The 12173-nt window shown below is 47.6% G+C and overlaps 40 non-coding genes across 40 annotated transcripts in view; all 40 read left to right on the top strand.

Annotated features, from left to right (window-relative positions):
• The window catches only part of LOC145811621 (5S ribosomal RNA), a 119-nt gene extending 105 nt beyond the window's left edge, over positions 1 to 14 (top strand). The window contains exon 1 of the ribosomal RNA XR_014355159.1: positions 1 to 14. This exon is cut by the window's left edge and continues 105 nt beyond it. This is a non-coding gene — a ribosomal RNA (5S ribosomal RNA).
• A 187-nt stretch (positions 15 to 201) lies between these two features.
• On the top strand, positions 202 to 320 carry LOC145810598 (5S ribosomal RNA). The gene has a single exon (XR_014354159.1). It is a non-coding gene; the product is annotated as a 5S ribosomal RNA (ribosomal RNA).
• Positions 321 to 510: 190 nt separating this feature from the next.
• Positions 511 to 629, top strand: LOC145811776 (5S ribosomal RNA). Its single transcript, XR_014355309.1, has one exon. It is a non-coding gene; the product is annotated as a 5S ribosomal RNA (ribosomal RNA).
• A 188-nt stretch (positions 630 to 817) lies between these two features.
• Positions 818 to 936, top strand: LOC145811618 (5S ribosomal RNA). The gene has a single exon (XR_014355156.1). It is a non-coding gene; the product is annotated as a 5S ribosomal RNA (ribosomal RNA).
• Positions 937 to 1243: 307 nt separating this feature from the next.
• LOC145810913 (5S ribosomal RNA) lies at positions 1244 to 1362 on the top strand. The gene has a single exon (XR_014354465.1). It is a non-coding gene; the product is annotated as a 5S ribosomal RNA (ribosomal RNA).
• Positions 1363 to 1548: 186 nt separating this feature from the next.
• On the top strand, positions 1549 to 1667 carry LOC145811194 (5S ribosomal RNA). The gene has a single exon (XR_014354741.1). It is a non-coding gene; the product is annotated as a 5S ribosomal RNA (ribosomal RNA).
• Positions 1668 to 1855: 188 nt separating this feature from the next.
• LOC145810531 (5S ribosomal RNA) lies at positions 1856 to 1974 on the top strand. The gene has a single exon (XR_014354095.1). It is a non-coding gene; the product is annotated as a 5S ribosomal RNA (ribosomal RNA).
• A 188-nt stretch (positions 1975 to 2162) lies between these two features.
• On the top strand, positions 2163 to 2281 carry LOC145809503 (5S ribosomal RNA). Its single transcript, XR_014353062.1, has one exon. It is a non-coding gene; the product is annotated as a 5S ribosomal RNA (ribosomal RNA).
• A 188-nt stretch (positions 2282 to 2469) lies between these two features.
• LOC145811163 (5S ribosomal RNA) lies at positions 2470 to 2588 on the top strand. Its single transcript, XR_014354712.1, has one exon. It is a non-coding gene; the product is annotated as a 5S ribosomal RNA (ribosomal RNA).
• Positions 2589 to 2776: 188 nt separating this feature from the next.
• LOC145811869 (5S ribosomal RNA) lies at positions 2777 to 2895 on the top strand. Its single transcript, XR_014355402.1, has one exon. It is a non-coding gene; the product is annotated as a 5S ribosomal RNA (ribosomal RNA).
• A 188-nt stretch (positions 2896 to 3083) lies between these two features.
• Positions 3084 to 3202, top strand: LOC145810533 (5S ribosomal RNA). The gene has a single exon (XR_014354097.1). It is a non-coding gene; the product is annotated as a 5S ribosomal RNA (ribosomal RNA).
• A 187-nt stretch (positions 3203 to 3389) lies between these two features.
• On the top strand, positions 3390 to 3508 carry LOC145811439 (5S ribosomal RNA). Its single transcript, XR_014354980.1, has one exon. It is a non-coding gene; the product is annotated as a 5S ribosomal RNA (ribosomal RNA).
• A 188-nt stretch (positions 3509 to 3696) lies between these two features.
• On the top strand, positions 3697 to 3815 carry LOC145810023 (5S ribosomal RNA). Its single transcript, XR_014353590.1, has one exon. It is a non-coding gene; the product is annotated as a 5S ribosomal RNA (ribosomal RNA).
• A 186-nt stretch (positions 3816 to 4001) lies between these two features.
• LOC145811659 (5S ribosomal RNA) lies at positions 4002 to 4120 on the top strand. The gene has a single exon (XR_014355196.1). It is a non-coding gene; the product is annotated as a 5S ribosomal RNA (ribosomal RNA).
• Positions 4121 to 4308: 188 nt separating this feature from the next.
• LOC145811345 (5S ribosomal RNA) lies at positions 4309 to 4427 on the top strand. Its single transcript, XR_014354888.1, has one exon. It is a non-coding gene; the product is annotated as a 5S ribosomal RNA (ribosomal RNA).
• Positions 4428 to 4616: 189 nt separating this feature from the next.
• Positions 4617 to 4735, top strand: LOC145810148 (5S ribosomal RNA). The gene has a single exon (XR_014353714.1). It is a non-coding gene; the product is annotated as a 5S ribosomal RNA (ribosomal RNA).
• A 173-nt stretch (positions 4736 to 4908) lies between these two features.
• On the top strand, positions 4909 to 5027 carry LOC145812316 (5S ribosomal RNA). The gene has a single exon (XR_014355855.1). It is a non-coding gene; the product is annotated as a 5S ribosomal RNA (ribosomal RNA).
• Positions 5028 to 5214: 187 nt separating this feature from the next.
• On the top strand, positions 5215 to 5333 carry LOC145811150 (5S ribosomal RNA). Its single transcript, XR_014354700.1, has one exon. It is a non-coding gene; the product is annotated as a 5S ribosomal RNA (ribosomal RNA).
• Positions 5334 to 5521: 188 nt separating this feature from the next.
• LOC145809754 (5S ribosomal RNA) lies at positions 5522 to 5640 on the top strand. The gene has a single exon (XR_014353316.1). It is a non-coding gene; the product is annotated as a 5S ribosomal RNA (ribosomal RNA).
• A 187-nt stretch (positions 5641 to 5827) lies between these two features.
• Positions 5828 to 5946, top strand: LOC145812365 (5S ribosomal RNA). Its single transcript, XR_014355867.1, has one exon. It is a non-coding gene; the product is annotated as a 5S ribosomal RNA (ribosomal RNA).
• Positions 5947 to 6133: 187 nt separating this feature from the next.
• LOC145811955 (5S ribosomal RNA) lies at positions 6134 to 6252 on the top strand. The gene has a single exon (XR_014355483.1). It is a non-coding gene; the product is annotated as a 5S ribosomal RNA (ribosomal RNA).
• Positions 6253 to 6439: 187 nt separating this feature from the next.
• On the top strand, positions 6440 to 6558 carry LOC145811298 (5S ribosomal RNA). Its single transcript, XR_014354842.1, has one exon. It is a non-coding gene; the product is annotated as a 5S ribosomal RNA (ribosomal RNA).
• A 187-nt stretch (positions 6559 to 6745) lies between these two features.
• On the top strand, positions 6746 to 6864 carry LOC145811637 (5S ribosomal RNA). Its single transcript, XR_014355174.1, has one exon. It is a non-coding gene; the product is annotated as a 5S ribosomal RNA (ribosomal RNA).
• Positions 6865 to 7052: 188 nt separating this feature from the next.
• On the top strand, positions 7053 to 7171 carry LOC145810081 (5S ribosomal RNA). Its single transcript, XR_014353647.1, has one exon. It is a non-coding gene; the product is annotated as a 5S ribosomal RNA (ribosomal RNA).
• Positions 7172 to 7360: 189 nt separating this feature from the next.
• On the top strand, positions 7361 to 7479 carry LOC145810985 (5S ribosomal RNA). Its single transcript, XR_014354536.1, has one exon. It is a non-coding gene; the product is annotated as a 5S ribosomal RNA (ribosomal RNA).
• A 188-nt stretch (positions 7480 to 7667) lies between these two features.
• On the top strand, positions 7668 to 7786 carry LOC145810390 (5S ribosomal RNA). The gene has a single exon (XR_014353960.1). It is a non-coding gene; the product is annotated as a 5S ribosomal RNA (ribosomal RNA).
• Positions 7787 to 7976: 190 nt separating this feature from the next.
• On the top strand, positions 7977 to 8095 carry LOC145810743 (5S ribosomal RNA). Its single transcript, XR_014354299.1, has one exon. It is a non-coding gene; the product is annotated as a 5S ribosomal RNA (ribosomal RNA).
• Positions 8096 to 8282: 187 nt separating this feature from the next.
• Positions 8283 to 8401, top strand: LOC145811745 (5S ribosomal RNA). The gene has a single exon (XR_014355278.1). It is a non-coding gene; the product is annotated as a 5S ribosomal RNA (ribosomal RNA).
• A 188-nt stretch (positions 8402 to 8589) lies between these two features.
• On the top strand, positions 8590 to 8708 carry LOC145809145 (5S ribosomal RNA). The gene has a single exon (XR_014352639.1). It is a non-coding gene; the product is annotated as a 5S ribosomal RNA (ribosomal RNA).
• Positions 8709 to 8897: 189 nt separating this feature from the next.
• LOC145810724 (5S ribosomal RNA) lies at positions 8898 to 9016 on the top strand. The gene has a single exon (XR_014354281.1). It is a non-coding gene; the product is annotated as a 5S ribosomal RNA (ribosomal RNA).
• A 189-nt stretch (positions 9017 to 9205) lies between these two features.
• On the top strand, positions 9206 to 9324 carry LOC145810391 (5S ribosomal RNA). Its single transcript, XR_014353961.1, has one exon. It is a non-coding gene; the product is annotated as a 5S ribosomal RNA (ribosomal RNA).
• A 190-nt stretch (positions 9325 to 9514) lies between these two features.
• Positions 9515 to 9633, top strand: LOC145810744 (5S ribosomal RNA). Its single transcript, XR_014354300.1, has one exon. It is a non-coding gene; the product is annotated as a 5S ribosomal RNA (ribosomal RNA).
• Positions 9634 to 9820: 187 nt separating this feature from the next.
• LOC145812077 (5S ribosomal RNA) lies at positions 9821 to 9939 on the top strand. The gene has a single exon (XR_014355602.1). It is a non-coding gene; the product is annotated as a 5S ribosomal RNA (ribosomal RNA).
• A 189-nt stretch (positions 9940 to 10128) lies between these two features.
• LOC145811746 (5S ribosomal RNA) lies at positions 10129 to 10247 on the top strand. The gene has a single exon (XR_014355279.1). It is a non-coding gene; the product is annotated as a 5S ribosomal RNA (ribosomal RNA).
• A 188-nt stretch (positions 10248 to 10435) lies between these two features.
• On the top strand, positions 10436 to 10554 carry LOC145810202 (5S ribosomal RNA). Its single transcript, XR_014353774.1, has one exon. It is a non-coding gene; the product is annotated as a 5S ribosomal RNA (ribosomal RNA).
• Positions 10555 to 10741: 187 nt separating this feature from the next.
• On the top strand, positions 10742 to 10860 carry LOC145809477 (5S ribosomal RNA). The gene has a single exon (XR_014353033.1). It is a non-coding gene; the product is annotated as a 5S ribosomal RNA (ribosomal RNA).
• Positions 10861 to 11048: 188 nt separating this feature from the next.
• LOC145811033 (5S ribosomal RNA) lies at positions 11049 to 11167 on the top strand. Its single transcript, XR_014354583.1, has one exon. It is a non-coding gene; the product is annotated as a 5S ribosomal RNA (ribosomal RNA).
• Positions 11168 to 11354: 187 nt separating this feature from the next.
• On the top strand, positions 11355 to 11473 carry LOC145812396 (5S ribosomal RNA). Its single transcript, XR_014355878.1, has one exon. It is a non-coding gene; the product is annotated as a 5S ribosomal RNA (ribosomal RNA).
• A 188-nt stretch (positions 11474 to 11661) lies between these two features.
• Positions 11662 to 11780, top strand: LOC145811563 (5S ribosomal RNA). The gene has a single exon (XR_014355102.1). It is a non-coding gene; the product is annotated as a 5S ribosomal RNA (ribosomal RNA).
• Positions 11781 to 11967: 187 nt separating this feature from the next.
• Positions 11968 to 12086, top strand: LOC145811292 (5S ribosomal RNA). Its single transcript, XR_014354836.1, has one exon. It is a non-coding gene; the product is annotated as a 5S ribosomal RNA (ribosomal RNA).
• Positions 12087 to 12173: the final 87 nt, after the last annotated feature.

Genomic DNA, 12173 nt, shown 5'->3' on the forward strand with positions numbered 1-12173 from the left:
TCGTGTTGCACCCCTTTTTCCACCCCCCCTCCCCTTTTTTTTTCCCCGGACAGCCTGTCTGATTTTTAGCCCATTCAATAGCCTTCGCCTCCTTTTCGACAAACTTCTCCCTTTTAAACCATTTCCAGATTATCCTGTTCCATTCAATTTCATTTTTTTCCCCGTCCACTGCTTAAAACAATAAAGTCGCGGTCAATCTTCGGGTGCGATCATACCAGCACTAATGCACCGGATCCCATCAGAACTCCGCAGTTAAGCTTGCTTGGGCGAGAGTAGTACTAGGATGGGTGACCCCCGGGGAAGTCCTCGTGTTGCACCCCTTTTTCCACCCCACTCCCCTTTTTTTTTTTTTCCCCGGACAGCCTGCCCGATTTTTGGCCCATTCAATCGCCTTCGCCTCCTTTTCGACAAACTTCTCCCTTTTAAACCATTTCCAGATTATCCTGTTCCATTCAATTTCATTTTTTTCTCCGTCTACTGCTTAAAACAATAAAGTCGCGGTTAATCTTCGGGTGCGATCATACCAGCACCAATGCACCGAATCCCATCAGAACTCCGCAGTTAAGCGTGCTTGGGCGAGAGTAGTACTAGGATGGTTGAACCCCTGGGAAGTCCTCGTGTTGCACCCCTTTTTCCACCCCCGCTCCCCTTTTTTTTTTCCCCGGACAGCCTGTCCAATTTTTAGCCCATTCAATCCCCTTCGTCTCCATTTCGACAAACTTCTCCCTTTTAAACCATTTCCAGATTATCCTATTCCATTCAATTTCATTTTTTTCCCCGTCTACTGCAAAAAACAATAAAGTCGCGGTTAATCTTCGGGTGCGATCATACCAGCACTAATGCACCGGATCCCATCAGAACACCGCCGTTAAACGTGCTTGGCCGAGAGTAGTACTAGGATGGGTGACCCCCTGGGAAGTCCTCGTGTTGCACCCCTTTTTCCACCCCCCCTTCCCTTTTTTTTTTTTTCCCGGACAACCTGTCCGGTTTTTAGCCCATTCGATCGCCTTCGCCTCCTTTTCGACAAACTTCTCCCTTTTAAACCATTTCCAGATTATCCTGTTCTACTCAATTTCATTTTTTTCCCCCGTACAGCCTGTGTGATTTTCAGCCCATTCAATCGCCTTCGCCTCCTTTTCGACAAACTTCTCCCTTTTAAACCATTTCCAGATTATCCTGTTCCATTCAATTTCATTTTTTTCACCGTCTACTGCTTAAAACAATAAAGTCGCGGTCAATCTTCGGGTGAGATCATACCAGCACTAATGCACCGGATCCCATCAGAACTCCGCAGTTAAGCGTGCCTGGGCGAGAGTAGTACTAGGATGGGTGACCCCCTGGGAAGTCCTCGAGTTGCACCCCTTTTTCCACCCCCCTCCCATTTTTTTTTCCCCGGACAGCCTGCCCGATTTTTAGCCCATTCAATCGCTTTCGACTCCATTTCGACAAACTTCTCCCTTTTAAACCATTTCCAGATTATCCTGTTCCATTTAATTTCTTTTTTTTCCCCGTCTACAGCTTAAAACAATAAAGTCGCGGTTAATCTTCGGGTGCGATCATACCAGCACTAATGCACCGGATCCCATCAGAACTCTGCAGTTAAGCGTGCTTGGGCGAGAGTAGTACTAGGATGGGTGACCCACTGGGAAGTCCTCGTGTTCCACCCCTTTTTCCACCCCCCAACCCCTTTTTTTTTTCCCCGGACTGCCTGTCCGATTTTTAGCCCATTCACTCGGCTTCGTCTCCTTTTCGACAAACTTCTCCCTTTTAAACCATTCCCAGATTATCCTGTTCCATTCAATTTCATTTTTTCCCCCGTCTACTGCTTAAAACAATAAAGTCGCGGTTAATCTTGGGGTGCGATCATACCAGCACTAATGCACCGGATCCCATCAGAACTCCGAAGTCAAGCGTGCTTGGGCGAGAGTAGTACTAGGATGGGTGACCCCATGGGAAGTGCTCGTGTTACACCCCTTTTTCCACCCCACTCCCCTTTTTTTTTTTCCCCGGACAGGCTGCCCGATTTTTAGCCCATTCAATCGCCTTCGGCTCCTTTTCGACAAACTTCTCCCTTTTAAACCATTTCCAGATTATCCTGTTCCATTCAATTTCATTTTTTTCCCCGTCTACTGCTTAAAACAATAAAGTTGCGGTTAATCTTCGGGTGCGATCATACCAGCACTAATGCACCAGATCCCATCAGAACTCCGCAGTTAAGCGTGCTTGGGCGAGAGTAGTACTAGGATGGGTGACCCCCTGGGAAGTCCTCGTGTTGCACCCCTTTTTCCACCCCCCTCCCCTTTTTTTTTTTCCCCGGACAACCTGTCCGAGTTTTAGCCCATTCAATCGCCTTCGTCTCCTTTTCGACAAACTTCTCCCTTTTAAACCATTTCCAGATTATCCTGTTCCATTCAATTTCATTTTTTTCCCCGTCTACTACTTAAAACAAAAAAGTCGCGGTTAATCTTCGGGTGCGATCATACCAGCACTAATGCACCGGATCCCATCAGAATACCGCAGTTAAGCGTGCTTGGGCGAGAGCAGTACTAGGATGGGTGACCCCCTGGGAAGTCCTCGTGTTGCACCCCTTTTTCCACCACCACTCCCCTTTTTTTTTTCCCCGGACAGCCTGTCCGATTTTTAGCCCATTCAATCGCCTTCGCCTCCTTTTCGACAAACTTCTCCCTTTTAAACCATTTCCAGATTATCCTGTTCTATTCAATTTCATTTTTTTCCCCGTCTACTGCTTAAAACAATAAAGTCGCGGTTAATCTTTGGGTGTGATCATGCCAGCACTAATGCACCGGATCCCATTAGAACTCTGCAGTTAAGCGTGCTTGGGCGAGAGTAGTACTAGGATGGGTGACCCACTGGGAAGTCCTCGTGTTCCTCCCCTTTTTCCACCCCCCCACCCCTTTTTTTTTTCCCCGGACTGCCTGTCCGATTTTTAGCCCATTCACTCGGCTTCGTCTCCTTTTCGACAAACTTCTCCCTTTTAAACCATTCCCAGATTATCCTGTTCCATTCAATTTCATTTTTTCCCCCGTCTACTGCTTAAAACAATAAAGTCGCGGTTAATCTTGGGGTGCGATCATACCAGCACTAATGCACCGGATCCCATCAGAACTCCGAAGTCAAGCGTGCTTGGGCGAGAGTAGTACTAGGATGGGTGACCCCATGGGAAGTGCTCGTGTTACACCCCTTTTTCCACCCCACTCCCCTTTTTTTTTTCCCCGGACAGGCTGCCCGATTTTTAGCCCATTCAATCGCCTTCGGCTCCTTTTCGACAAACTTCTCCCTTTTAAACCATTTCCAGATTATCCAGTTTCATTCAATTTCATTTTTTTCCCCGTCTACTGCTTAAAACAATAAAGTCGCGGTTAATCTTTGGGTGTGATCATGCCAGCACTAATGCACCGGATCCCATCAGAACTCCGCAGTTAAGCGTGCTTGGGCGAGAGTAGTACAAGGATGGGTGACCCCCTGGGAAGTCCTCATGTTGCACCCCTTTTTCCACCCCCCCTTCCCTTTTTTTTTTTCCCCGGACACCTGTCTGATTTTGAGCCCATTCAATCGCCTTCGTCTCCTTTTCGACAAACTTCTCCCTTTTAAACCATTTCCAGATTATCCTGTTCCATTCAATGTCATTTTTTTCCCCGTCTACGGCTTAAAACAATAAAGTGCCGGTCAATCTTCGGGTGCGATCATACCAGCACTAATGCACCGGATCCCATCAGAACTCCGCAGTTAAGCGTGCTTGGGCGAGAGTAGTACTAGGATGGGTGACCCCCTGGGAAGTCCTCATGTTGCACCCCTTTTTCCACCCCCTCCCCCTTTTTTTTTCCCCGGGCAGCCTGCCCGATTTTTAGCCCATTCAATCGCCTTCGCCTCCATTTCGACAAACTTCTCCCTTTTAAACCATTTCTAGGTTATCCTGTTCCATTCAATTTCATTTTTTTCCCCGTCTACTGCTTAAAACAATAAAGTCGCGGTTAATCTTCGGGTGCGATCATACCAGCACTAATGCACCAGATCCCATCAGAACTCCGCAGTTAAGCGTGCTTGGGCGAGAGTAGTACTAGGATTGGTGAGCCCCTGGGAAGTCCTCGTGTTGCACCCCTTTTTCCACCCCCCCTCCCTTTTTTTTTTTCCCCGGACAGCCTTTCCGATTTTTAGCCCATTCAATCGCCTTCGTCTCCTTTTCGACAAACTTCTCCCTTTTAAACCAATTCCAGATTATCCTGTTTCATTCAATTTCATTTTTTTCCCCGTCTACTGCTTAAAACAATAAAGTCGCGGTTAATCTTCCGGTGCGATCATACCAGCACTAATGCATCGGATCCCATCAGAACTCCGCAGTTAAGCGTGCTTGGGCGAGAGTAGTACTAGGATGGGTGACCCCCTGGGAAGTCCTCATGTTGCACCCCTTTTTCCACCCCCCCTCCCCCTTTTTTTTTTCCCCGGACAGCCTGTCCGATTTTTCGCCCATTCAATCGCCTTCGCCTCCTTTTCGACAAACTTCTCCCTTTTAAACCATTTCCATATTATCCTGTTCCATTCAATTTCATTTTTTTCCCCGTCTACTGCTTACAACAATAAAGTCGCGGTCAATTTTCGGGTGCGATCATACCAGCACTAATGCTCCGGATCCCATCAGAACTCCGCAGTTAAGCGTGCTTGGGCGAGAGTAGTACTAGGATGGGTGACCCCCTGGGAAGTCCTCGTATTGCCCCCTTTGCTTTTTTTTTTTCCCCGGACAGCCTGCCCGATTTTTAGCCCATTCAATCGCCTTCGCCTCCTTTTCGACAAACTTCTCCCTTTTAAACCATTTCCAGGTTATCCTGTTCCATTCAATTTCATTTTTTTCCCCGTCTACTGCTTAAAACAACAAAGTCGCGGTTAATCTTCGGGTGCGATCATACCAGCACTAATGCACCGGATCCCATCAGAACTCCGCAGTTAAGCGTGCTTGGGCGAGAGTAGTACTAGGATGGGTGACCCCCTGGGAAGTCCTCGTGTTGCACCCCTTTTTCCACCCCCCTCCCTTTTTTTTTTTCCCCGGACAGCCTGTCCGATTTTTAGCCCATTCAATCGCCTTCGCCTCCTTTTCGACAAACTTCTCCCTTTTAAACCATTTCCAGATTATCCTGTTCCATTCAATTTCATTTTTTTCCCCGTCTACTACTTAAAACAATAAAGTCGCGGTAAATCTTCTGGTGCGATCATGCCACCACTAATGCACCGGATCCCATCAGAACTCCGCAGTTAAGCGTGCTAGGGCGAGAGTAGTACTAGGATGGGTGACCCCCTGGGAAGTCCTCGTGTTGCACCCCTTTTTCCACCCCCCTGCCCTTTTTATTTTTCCGCAGATAGCCAGTCCGATTTTTAGCCCATTCAATCGCCTTCGCCTCCTTTTCCACAAACTTCTCCCTTTTAAACCATTTCCAGATTATCCTGTTCCATTCGTTTTCATTTTTTTCCCCGTCTACTGCATAAAACCATAAAGTCGTGGTTAATCTTTGGGTGCGATCATACCAGCACTAATGCACCGGATCCCATCAGAACTCCGTGGTTAAGCGTGCTTGGGCGAGAGTAGTACTAGGATGGGTGACCCCCTGGGAAGTCCTCGTGTTGCACCCCTTTTTCACCCCCCCTCCACATTTTTTTTTTCCCGGACAGCCTGTCCGATTTTTAGCCCATTCAATCGCCTTCGCCTCCTTTTCGACAAACTTCTCCCTTTTAAACCATTTCCAGATTATCCTGTTTCATTCAATTTCATTTTTTTCCCCGTCTACTGCTTAAAACAATAAAGTCGCGGTTAATCTTCGGGTGCGATCATACCAGCACTAATGCACCGGATCCCATCAGAACTCCGCAGTTAAGCGTGCTTGGGCGAGAGTAGTACTAGGATGGGTGACCCCCTGGGAAGTCCTCGTGTTGCACCCCTTTTTCCACCCCCCTCCCCTTTTTTTTTTCCCCGGACAGCCTGTCCGATTTTTTGCCCATTCAATCGCCTTCGCCTCCTTTTCGACAAACTTCTCCCTTTTAAACCATTTCCAGATTATCATGTTCCATTCAATTTCATTTTTTTCCCCGTCTACTGCTTAAAACAATAAAGTCGCGGTTAATCTTCGGGTGCGATCATACCTGCACTAATGCACCGGATCCCATCATAACTGCGCAGTTAAGCGTGTTTGGGCGAGAGTAGTACTAGGATGGGTGACCCCCTGGGAAGTCCTCGTGTTGCACCCCTTTTTCCACCCCCCTCCCCTTTTTTTTTTCCCCGGACAGCCTGACCGATTTTTAGCCCATTCAATCGCCTTCGCCTCCTTTTCGACAAACTTCTCCCTTTTAAACCATTTCCAGATTATCCTGTTCCATTCAATTTCATTTTTTTCCCCGTCTACTGCTTAAAACAATAAAGTCGCGGTTAATCTTCGGGTGCGATCATACCAGCACTAATGCACCGGATCCCATCAGAACTTCGCAGTTAAGCGAGCTTGGGCGAGATTAGTACTAGGATGGGTGACCCCCTGGGAAGTCCTCGTGATGCACCCCTTTTTCCACCCACCTCCCCTTTTTTTTTTCCCCGGACAGCCTGTCCGATTTTTAGCCCATTCAATCGCCTTCGCCTCCTTTTCGACAAACTTCTCCCTTTTAAACCATTTCTAGATTATCCAGTTCCATTCAATTTCATTTTTTTCCCCGTCTACTGCTTAAAACAATAAAGTCGCGGTTAATCTTCGGGTGCGATCATGCCAGAACTAATGCACTGGATCCCATCAAAACTCCACAGTTAAGCGTGCTTGGGCGAGAGTAGTACTAGGATGGGTGACCCACTGGGAAGACCTCGTGTTGCACCCCTTTTTCCACCCCACTCCCCTTTTTATTTTTCCGCGGACAGCCTGTCCGATTTTTAGCCCATTCAATCGCCTTCGCCTCCTTTTCGACAAACTTCTCCCTTTTAAACCATTTCCAGATTATCCTGTTCTATTCAATTTCATTTTTTTCCCCGTCTACTGTTTAAAACAATAAAGTTGCGGTCAATCTTCGGGTGCGATCATACCAGCACTAATGCACCGAATCCCATCAGAACTCCGCAGTTAAGCGTGCTTGGGCGAGAGTAGTACTAGGATGGGTGACCCCCTGGGAAGTCCTCGTGTTGCACCCCTTTTACCACCCCACTCCCCTTTTTTTTTTTCCCCGGACAGCCTGCCCGATTTTTAGCCCATTCAATCGCCTTCGCCTCCTTTTCGACAAACTTCTCCCTTTTAAACCATTTCCAGATTATCCTGTGCCATTCAATTTCATTTTTTTTTCGCGTCTACTACTTACAAAAATAAAGTCGCGGTAAATCTTCGGGTGCGATCATACCAGCACTAATGCACCGGATCCCATCAGAACTCCGCAGTTAAGCGTTCTTGGGCGAGAGTAGTACTAGGACGGGTGACCCACTGGGAAGTCCTCGTGTTGCACCCCTTTTTCCACCCCCCCTCCCCTTTTTTTTTTCCCCGCACAGCGTGTCCGATTTTTAGCCCATTCAATCGCCTTCGTCTCCTTTTCGACAAGCTTCTCCCTTTTAAACCATTTCCAGATTATCCGGTTCCATTCAATTTCATTTTTTTCCCCATCTACTGCTTAAAACAATAAAGTCGCGGTTAATCTTCGGGTGCGATCATACCAGCACTAATGCACCGGATCCCATCAGAACACCGCAGTTAAGCGTGCCTGGGCGAGAGTAGTACTAGGATGGGTGACCCCCTGGGAAGTCCTCGTGTTGCACCCCTTTTTCCAACCCCCCTCCTCTTTGTTTTTTTTCCCCGGACAGCCTGTCCGATTTTTAGCCCATTGAATCGCCTTCGCCTCCTTTTCGACAAACTTCTCCCTTTTAAACCATTTCCAGATTATCCTAATCCATTCAAATTCATTTTTTTCCCCGTCTACTGCTTAAAACAATAAAGTCGCGGTTAATCTTCGGGTGCGATCATACCAGCACTAATGCATCGGATCCCATCAAAACTCCGCAGTTAAGCGTGCTTGGGCGAGAGTAGTACTAGGATGGGTGACCCCCTGGGAAGTCCTCGTGTTGCACCCCTTTTTGCACCCCCCCTCCACTTTTTTTTTTCCCGGACAGCCTGTCCGATTTTTAGCCCATTCAATCGCCTTCGCCACCTTTTCGACAAACTTCTCCCTTTTAAACCATTTCTAGATTATCCAGTTCCATTCAATTTCATTTTTTTCCCCGTCTACGGCTTAAAACAATAAAGTCGCGGTTAATCTTCGGGTGCGATCATGCCAGAACTAATGCACTGGATCCCATCAAAACTCCGCAGTTAAGCGTGCTTGGGCGAGAGTAGTACTAGGATGGGTGACCCACTGGGAAGACCTCGTGTTGCACCCCTTTTTCCACCCCCCTCCCCTTTTTATTTTTCCGCGGACAGCCTGTCCGATTTTTAGCCCATTCAATCGCCTCCGCCTCCTTTTCGACAAACTTCTCCCTTTTAAACCATTTCCAGATTATCCTGTTCCATTCAATTTCATTTTTTTCCCCGTCTACTGTTTAAAACAATAACGTCGCGGTCAATCTTCGGGTGCGATCATACCAGCACTAATGCACCGGATCCCATCAGAACTCCGCAGTTAAGTGTGCTTGGGCGAGAGTAGTACTAGGATGGGTGACCCCCTGGGAAGTCCTCGTGTTGCACCCCTTTTTCCACCCCACTCCCCTTTTTTTTTTTCCCCGGACAGCCGGCCCGATTTTTAGCCCATTCAATCGCCTTCGCCTCCTTTTCGACAAACTTCTCCCTTTTAAACCATTTCCAGATTATCTTGTGCCATTCAATTTCATTTTTTTTTCGCGTCTACTGCTTACAACAATAAAGTCGCGGTAAATCTTCGGGTGCGATCATACCAGCACTAATGCACCGGATCCCATCAGAACTCTGCAGTTAAGCGTGCTTGGGCGAGAGTAGTACTAGGACGGGTGACCCACTGGGAAGTCCTCGTGTTGCACCCCTTTTTCCACCCCCCCCTCCCCTTTTTTTTTTCCCCGCACAGCGTGTCCGATTTTTAGCCCATTCAATCGCCTTCGTCTCCTTTTCGACAAGCTTCTCCCTTTTAAACCATTTCCAGATTATCCGGTTCCATTCAATTTCATTTTTTTTCCCATCTACTGCCTAAAACAATAAAGTCGCGGTTAATCTTCGGGTGCGATCATACCAGCACTAATGCACCGGATCCCATCAGAACACCGCAGTTAAGCGTGCCTGGGCGAGAGTAGTACTAGGATGGGTGACCCCCTGGGAAGTCCTCGTGTTGCACCCCTTTTTCCAACCCCCCTCCTCTTTGTTTTTTTTCCCCGGACAGCCTGTCCGATTTTTAGCCCATTGAATCGCCTTCGCCTCCTTTTCGACAAACTTCTCCCTTTTAAACCATTTCCAGATTATCCTAATCCATTCAAATTCATTTTTTTCCCCGTCTACTGCTTAAAACAATAAAGTCGCGGTTAATCTTCGGGTGCGATCATACCAGCACTAATGCATCGGATCCCATCAAAACTCCGCAGTTAAGCGTGCTTGGGCGAGAGTAGTACTAGGATGGGTGACCCCCTGGGAAGTCCTCGTGTTGCACCCCTTTTTGCACCCCCCCTCCACTTTTTTTTTTCCCGGACAGCCTGTCCGATTTTTAGCCCATTCAATCGCCTTCGCCTCCTTTTCGACAAACTTCTCCCTTTTAAACTATTTCCAGATTATCCTGTTCCATTCAATTTCATTTTTTTCCCCGTCTACTGCTAAAAACAATAAAGTCGCGGTTAATCTTCTGGTGCGATCATGCCAGCACTAATGCACCGGATCCCATCAGAATTCCGCAATTAAGCGTGCTTGGGCGAGAGTAGTACTAGGATGGGTGACCCCCAGGGAAGTCCTCATGTTGCACCCCTTTTTCCACCCCCCCTCCCCTTTTTTTTTTTCCCCGTACAGCCTGTCCGATTTTTAGCCCATTCAATCGCCTTCGCCTCCTTTTCGACAAACTTCTCCCTTTTAAACCATTTCCAGATTATCCTGTTCTATTCAATTTCATTTTTTTCCCCGTCTACTGCTTAAAACAATAAAGTCGCGGTTAATCTTCGGGTGCGATCATGCCAGAACTAATGCACTGGATCCCATCAAAACTCCGCAGTTAAGCGTGCTTGGGCGAGAGTAGTACTAGGATGGGTGACCCACTGGGAAGACCTCGTGTTGCACCCCTTTTTCCACCCCCCTCCCCTTTTTATTTTTCCGCGGACAGCCTGTCCGATTTTTAGCCCATTCAATCGCCTTCGCCTCCTTTTCGACAAACTTCTCCCTTTTAAACCATTTCCAGATTATCCTGTTCCATTCAATTTCATTTTTTTCCCCGTCTACTGTTTAAAACAATAACGTCGCGGTCAATCTTCGGGTGCGATCATACCAGCACTAATGCACCGGATCCCATCAGAACTCCGCAGTTAAGCGTGCTTGGGCGAGAGTAGTACTAGGATGGGTGACGCCCTGGGAAGTCCTCGTGTTGCACCCCTTTTTCCACCCCACTCCCTTTTTTTTTTTCCCCGGACAGCCTGCCCGATTTTTAGCCCATTCAATCGCCTTCGCCTCCTTTTCGACAAACTTCTCCCTTTTAAACCATTTCCAGATTATCCTGTTCCATTCAATTTCATTTTTTTCCCCGTCTACTGCTTAAAACAATAAAGTCGCGGTTAATCTTCGGGTGCGATCATACCAGCACTAATGCACCGGATCCCATCAGAACTCCGCAGTTAAGCGTGCTTGGGCGAGAGTAGTACTAGGATGGTTGACCCCCTGGGAAGTCCTCGTGTTGCACCCCTTTTTCCACCCCCCTCCCCTTTTTTTTTTTCCCCGGACAGCCTGTCCAATTTTTAGCGCATTCAATCGCCTTCGTCTCCATTTCGACAAACTTCTCCCTTTTAAACCATTTCCAGATTATCCTGTTCCATTCAATTTCATCTTTTTCCCCGTCTACTGCAAAAAACAATAAAGTCGCGGTTAATCTTCGGGTGCGATCATACCAGCACTAATGCACCGGATCCCATCAGAACACCGCAGTTAAGCGTGCTTGGCCGAGAGTAGTACTAGGATGGGTGACCCCCTGGGAAGTCCTCGTGTTGCACCCCTTTTTCCACCCCCCTTCCCTTTTTTTTTTGCCCGGACAGCCTTTCTGATTTTTAGCCCATTCAATCGCCTTCGCCTCCTTTTCGACAAACTTCTCCCTTTTAAACCATTTCCAGATTATCCTGTTCCATTCAAATTCATTTTTTTCCCCGTCTACTGCTTAAAACAATAAAGTCGCGGTTAATCTTCGGGTGCGATCATACCAGCACTAATGCACCGGATCCCATCAGAACTCCGCAGTTAAGCGTGCTTGGGCGAGAGTAGTACTAGGATGGGTGACCCCCTGGGAAGTCCTCGTGTTGCACCCCTTTTTCCACCCCACTCCCCTTTTTTTTTTTCCCCGGACAGCCTATCCGATTTTTAGCCCATTCAATCGCCTTCGCCTCCTTTTCGACAAACTTCTCCCTTTTAAACCATTTCCAAATTCTCTTGTTCCATTCAATTTCATTTTTTTCCCCGTCTACTACTTAAAACAACAAAGTCGCGGTCAATTTTCGGGTGCGATCATACCAGCACTATTGCCCCGGATCCCATCAGAACTCCGCAGTTAAGCGTGCTTGGGCGAGAGTAGTACTAGGATGGGTGACCCCCTGGCAAGTCCTCGTGTTGCACCACTTTTTCCACCCCCCTCCCCTTTTTTTTTTCCCCGGACAGCCTGCCCGATTTTTAGCCCATTCAATTGCCTTCGCCTCCTTTTCGACAAACTTTTCCCTTTTAAACCATTTCCAGATTATCCTGTTCCATTCAATTTCATTTTTTTCCCCGTCTATTGCTTAAAACAATAAAGTCGCGGTTAATCTTCGGGTGCGGTCCTACCAGCACTAACGCACCGGATTCCATCATAACTCCGCAGTTAAGCGTGCTTGGGCGAGAGTAGTACTAGGATGGGTGACCCCCTGGGAAGTCCTCGTGTTGCACCCCTTTTTCCACCCCCTCCCTTTTTTTTTTTTCCCCGGACAGCCTGTCCGATTTTTAGCCCATTCAATCGCCTTCGCCTCCTTTTCGACA

This window comes from Camellia sinensis, chromosome 14 (genome assembly GCF_055761805.1).
Source record: "Camellia sinensis isolate YWXY chromosome 14, ASM5576180v1, whole genome shotgun sequence".
NCBI lineage: Eukaryota > Viridiplantae > Streptophyta > Magnoliopsida > Ericales > Theaceae > Camellia > Camellia sinensis.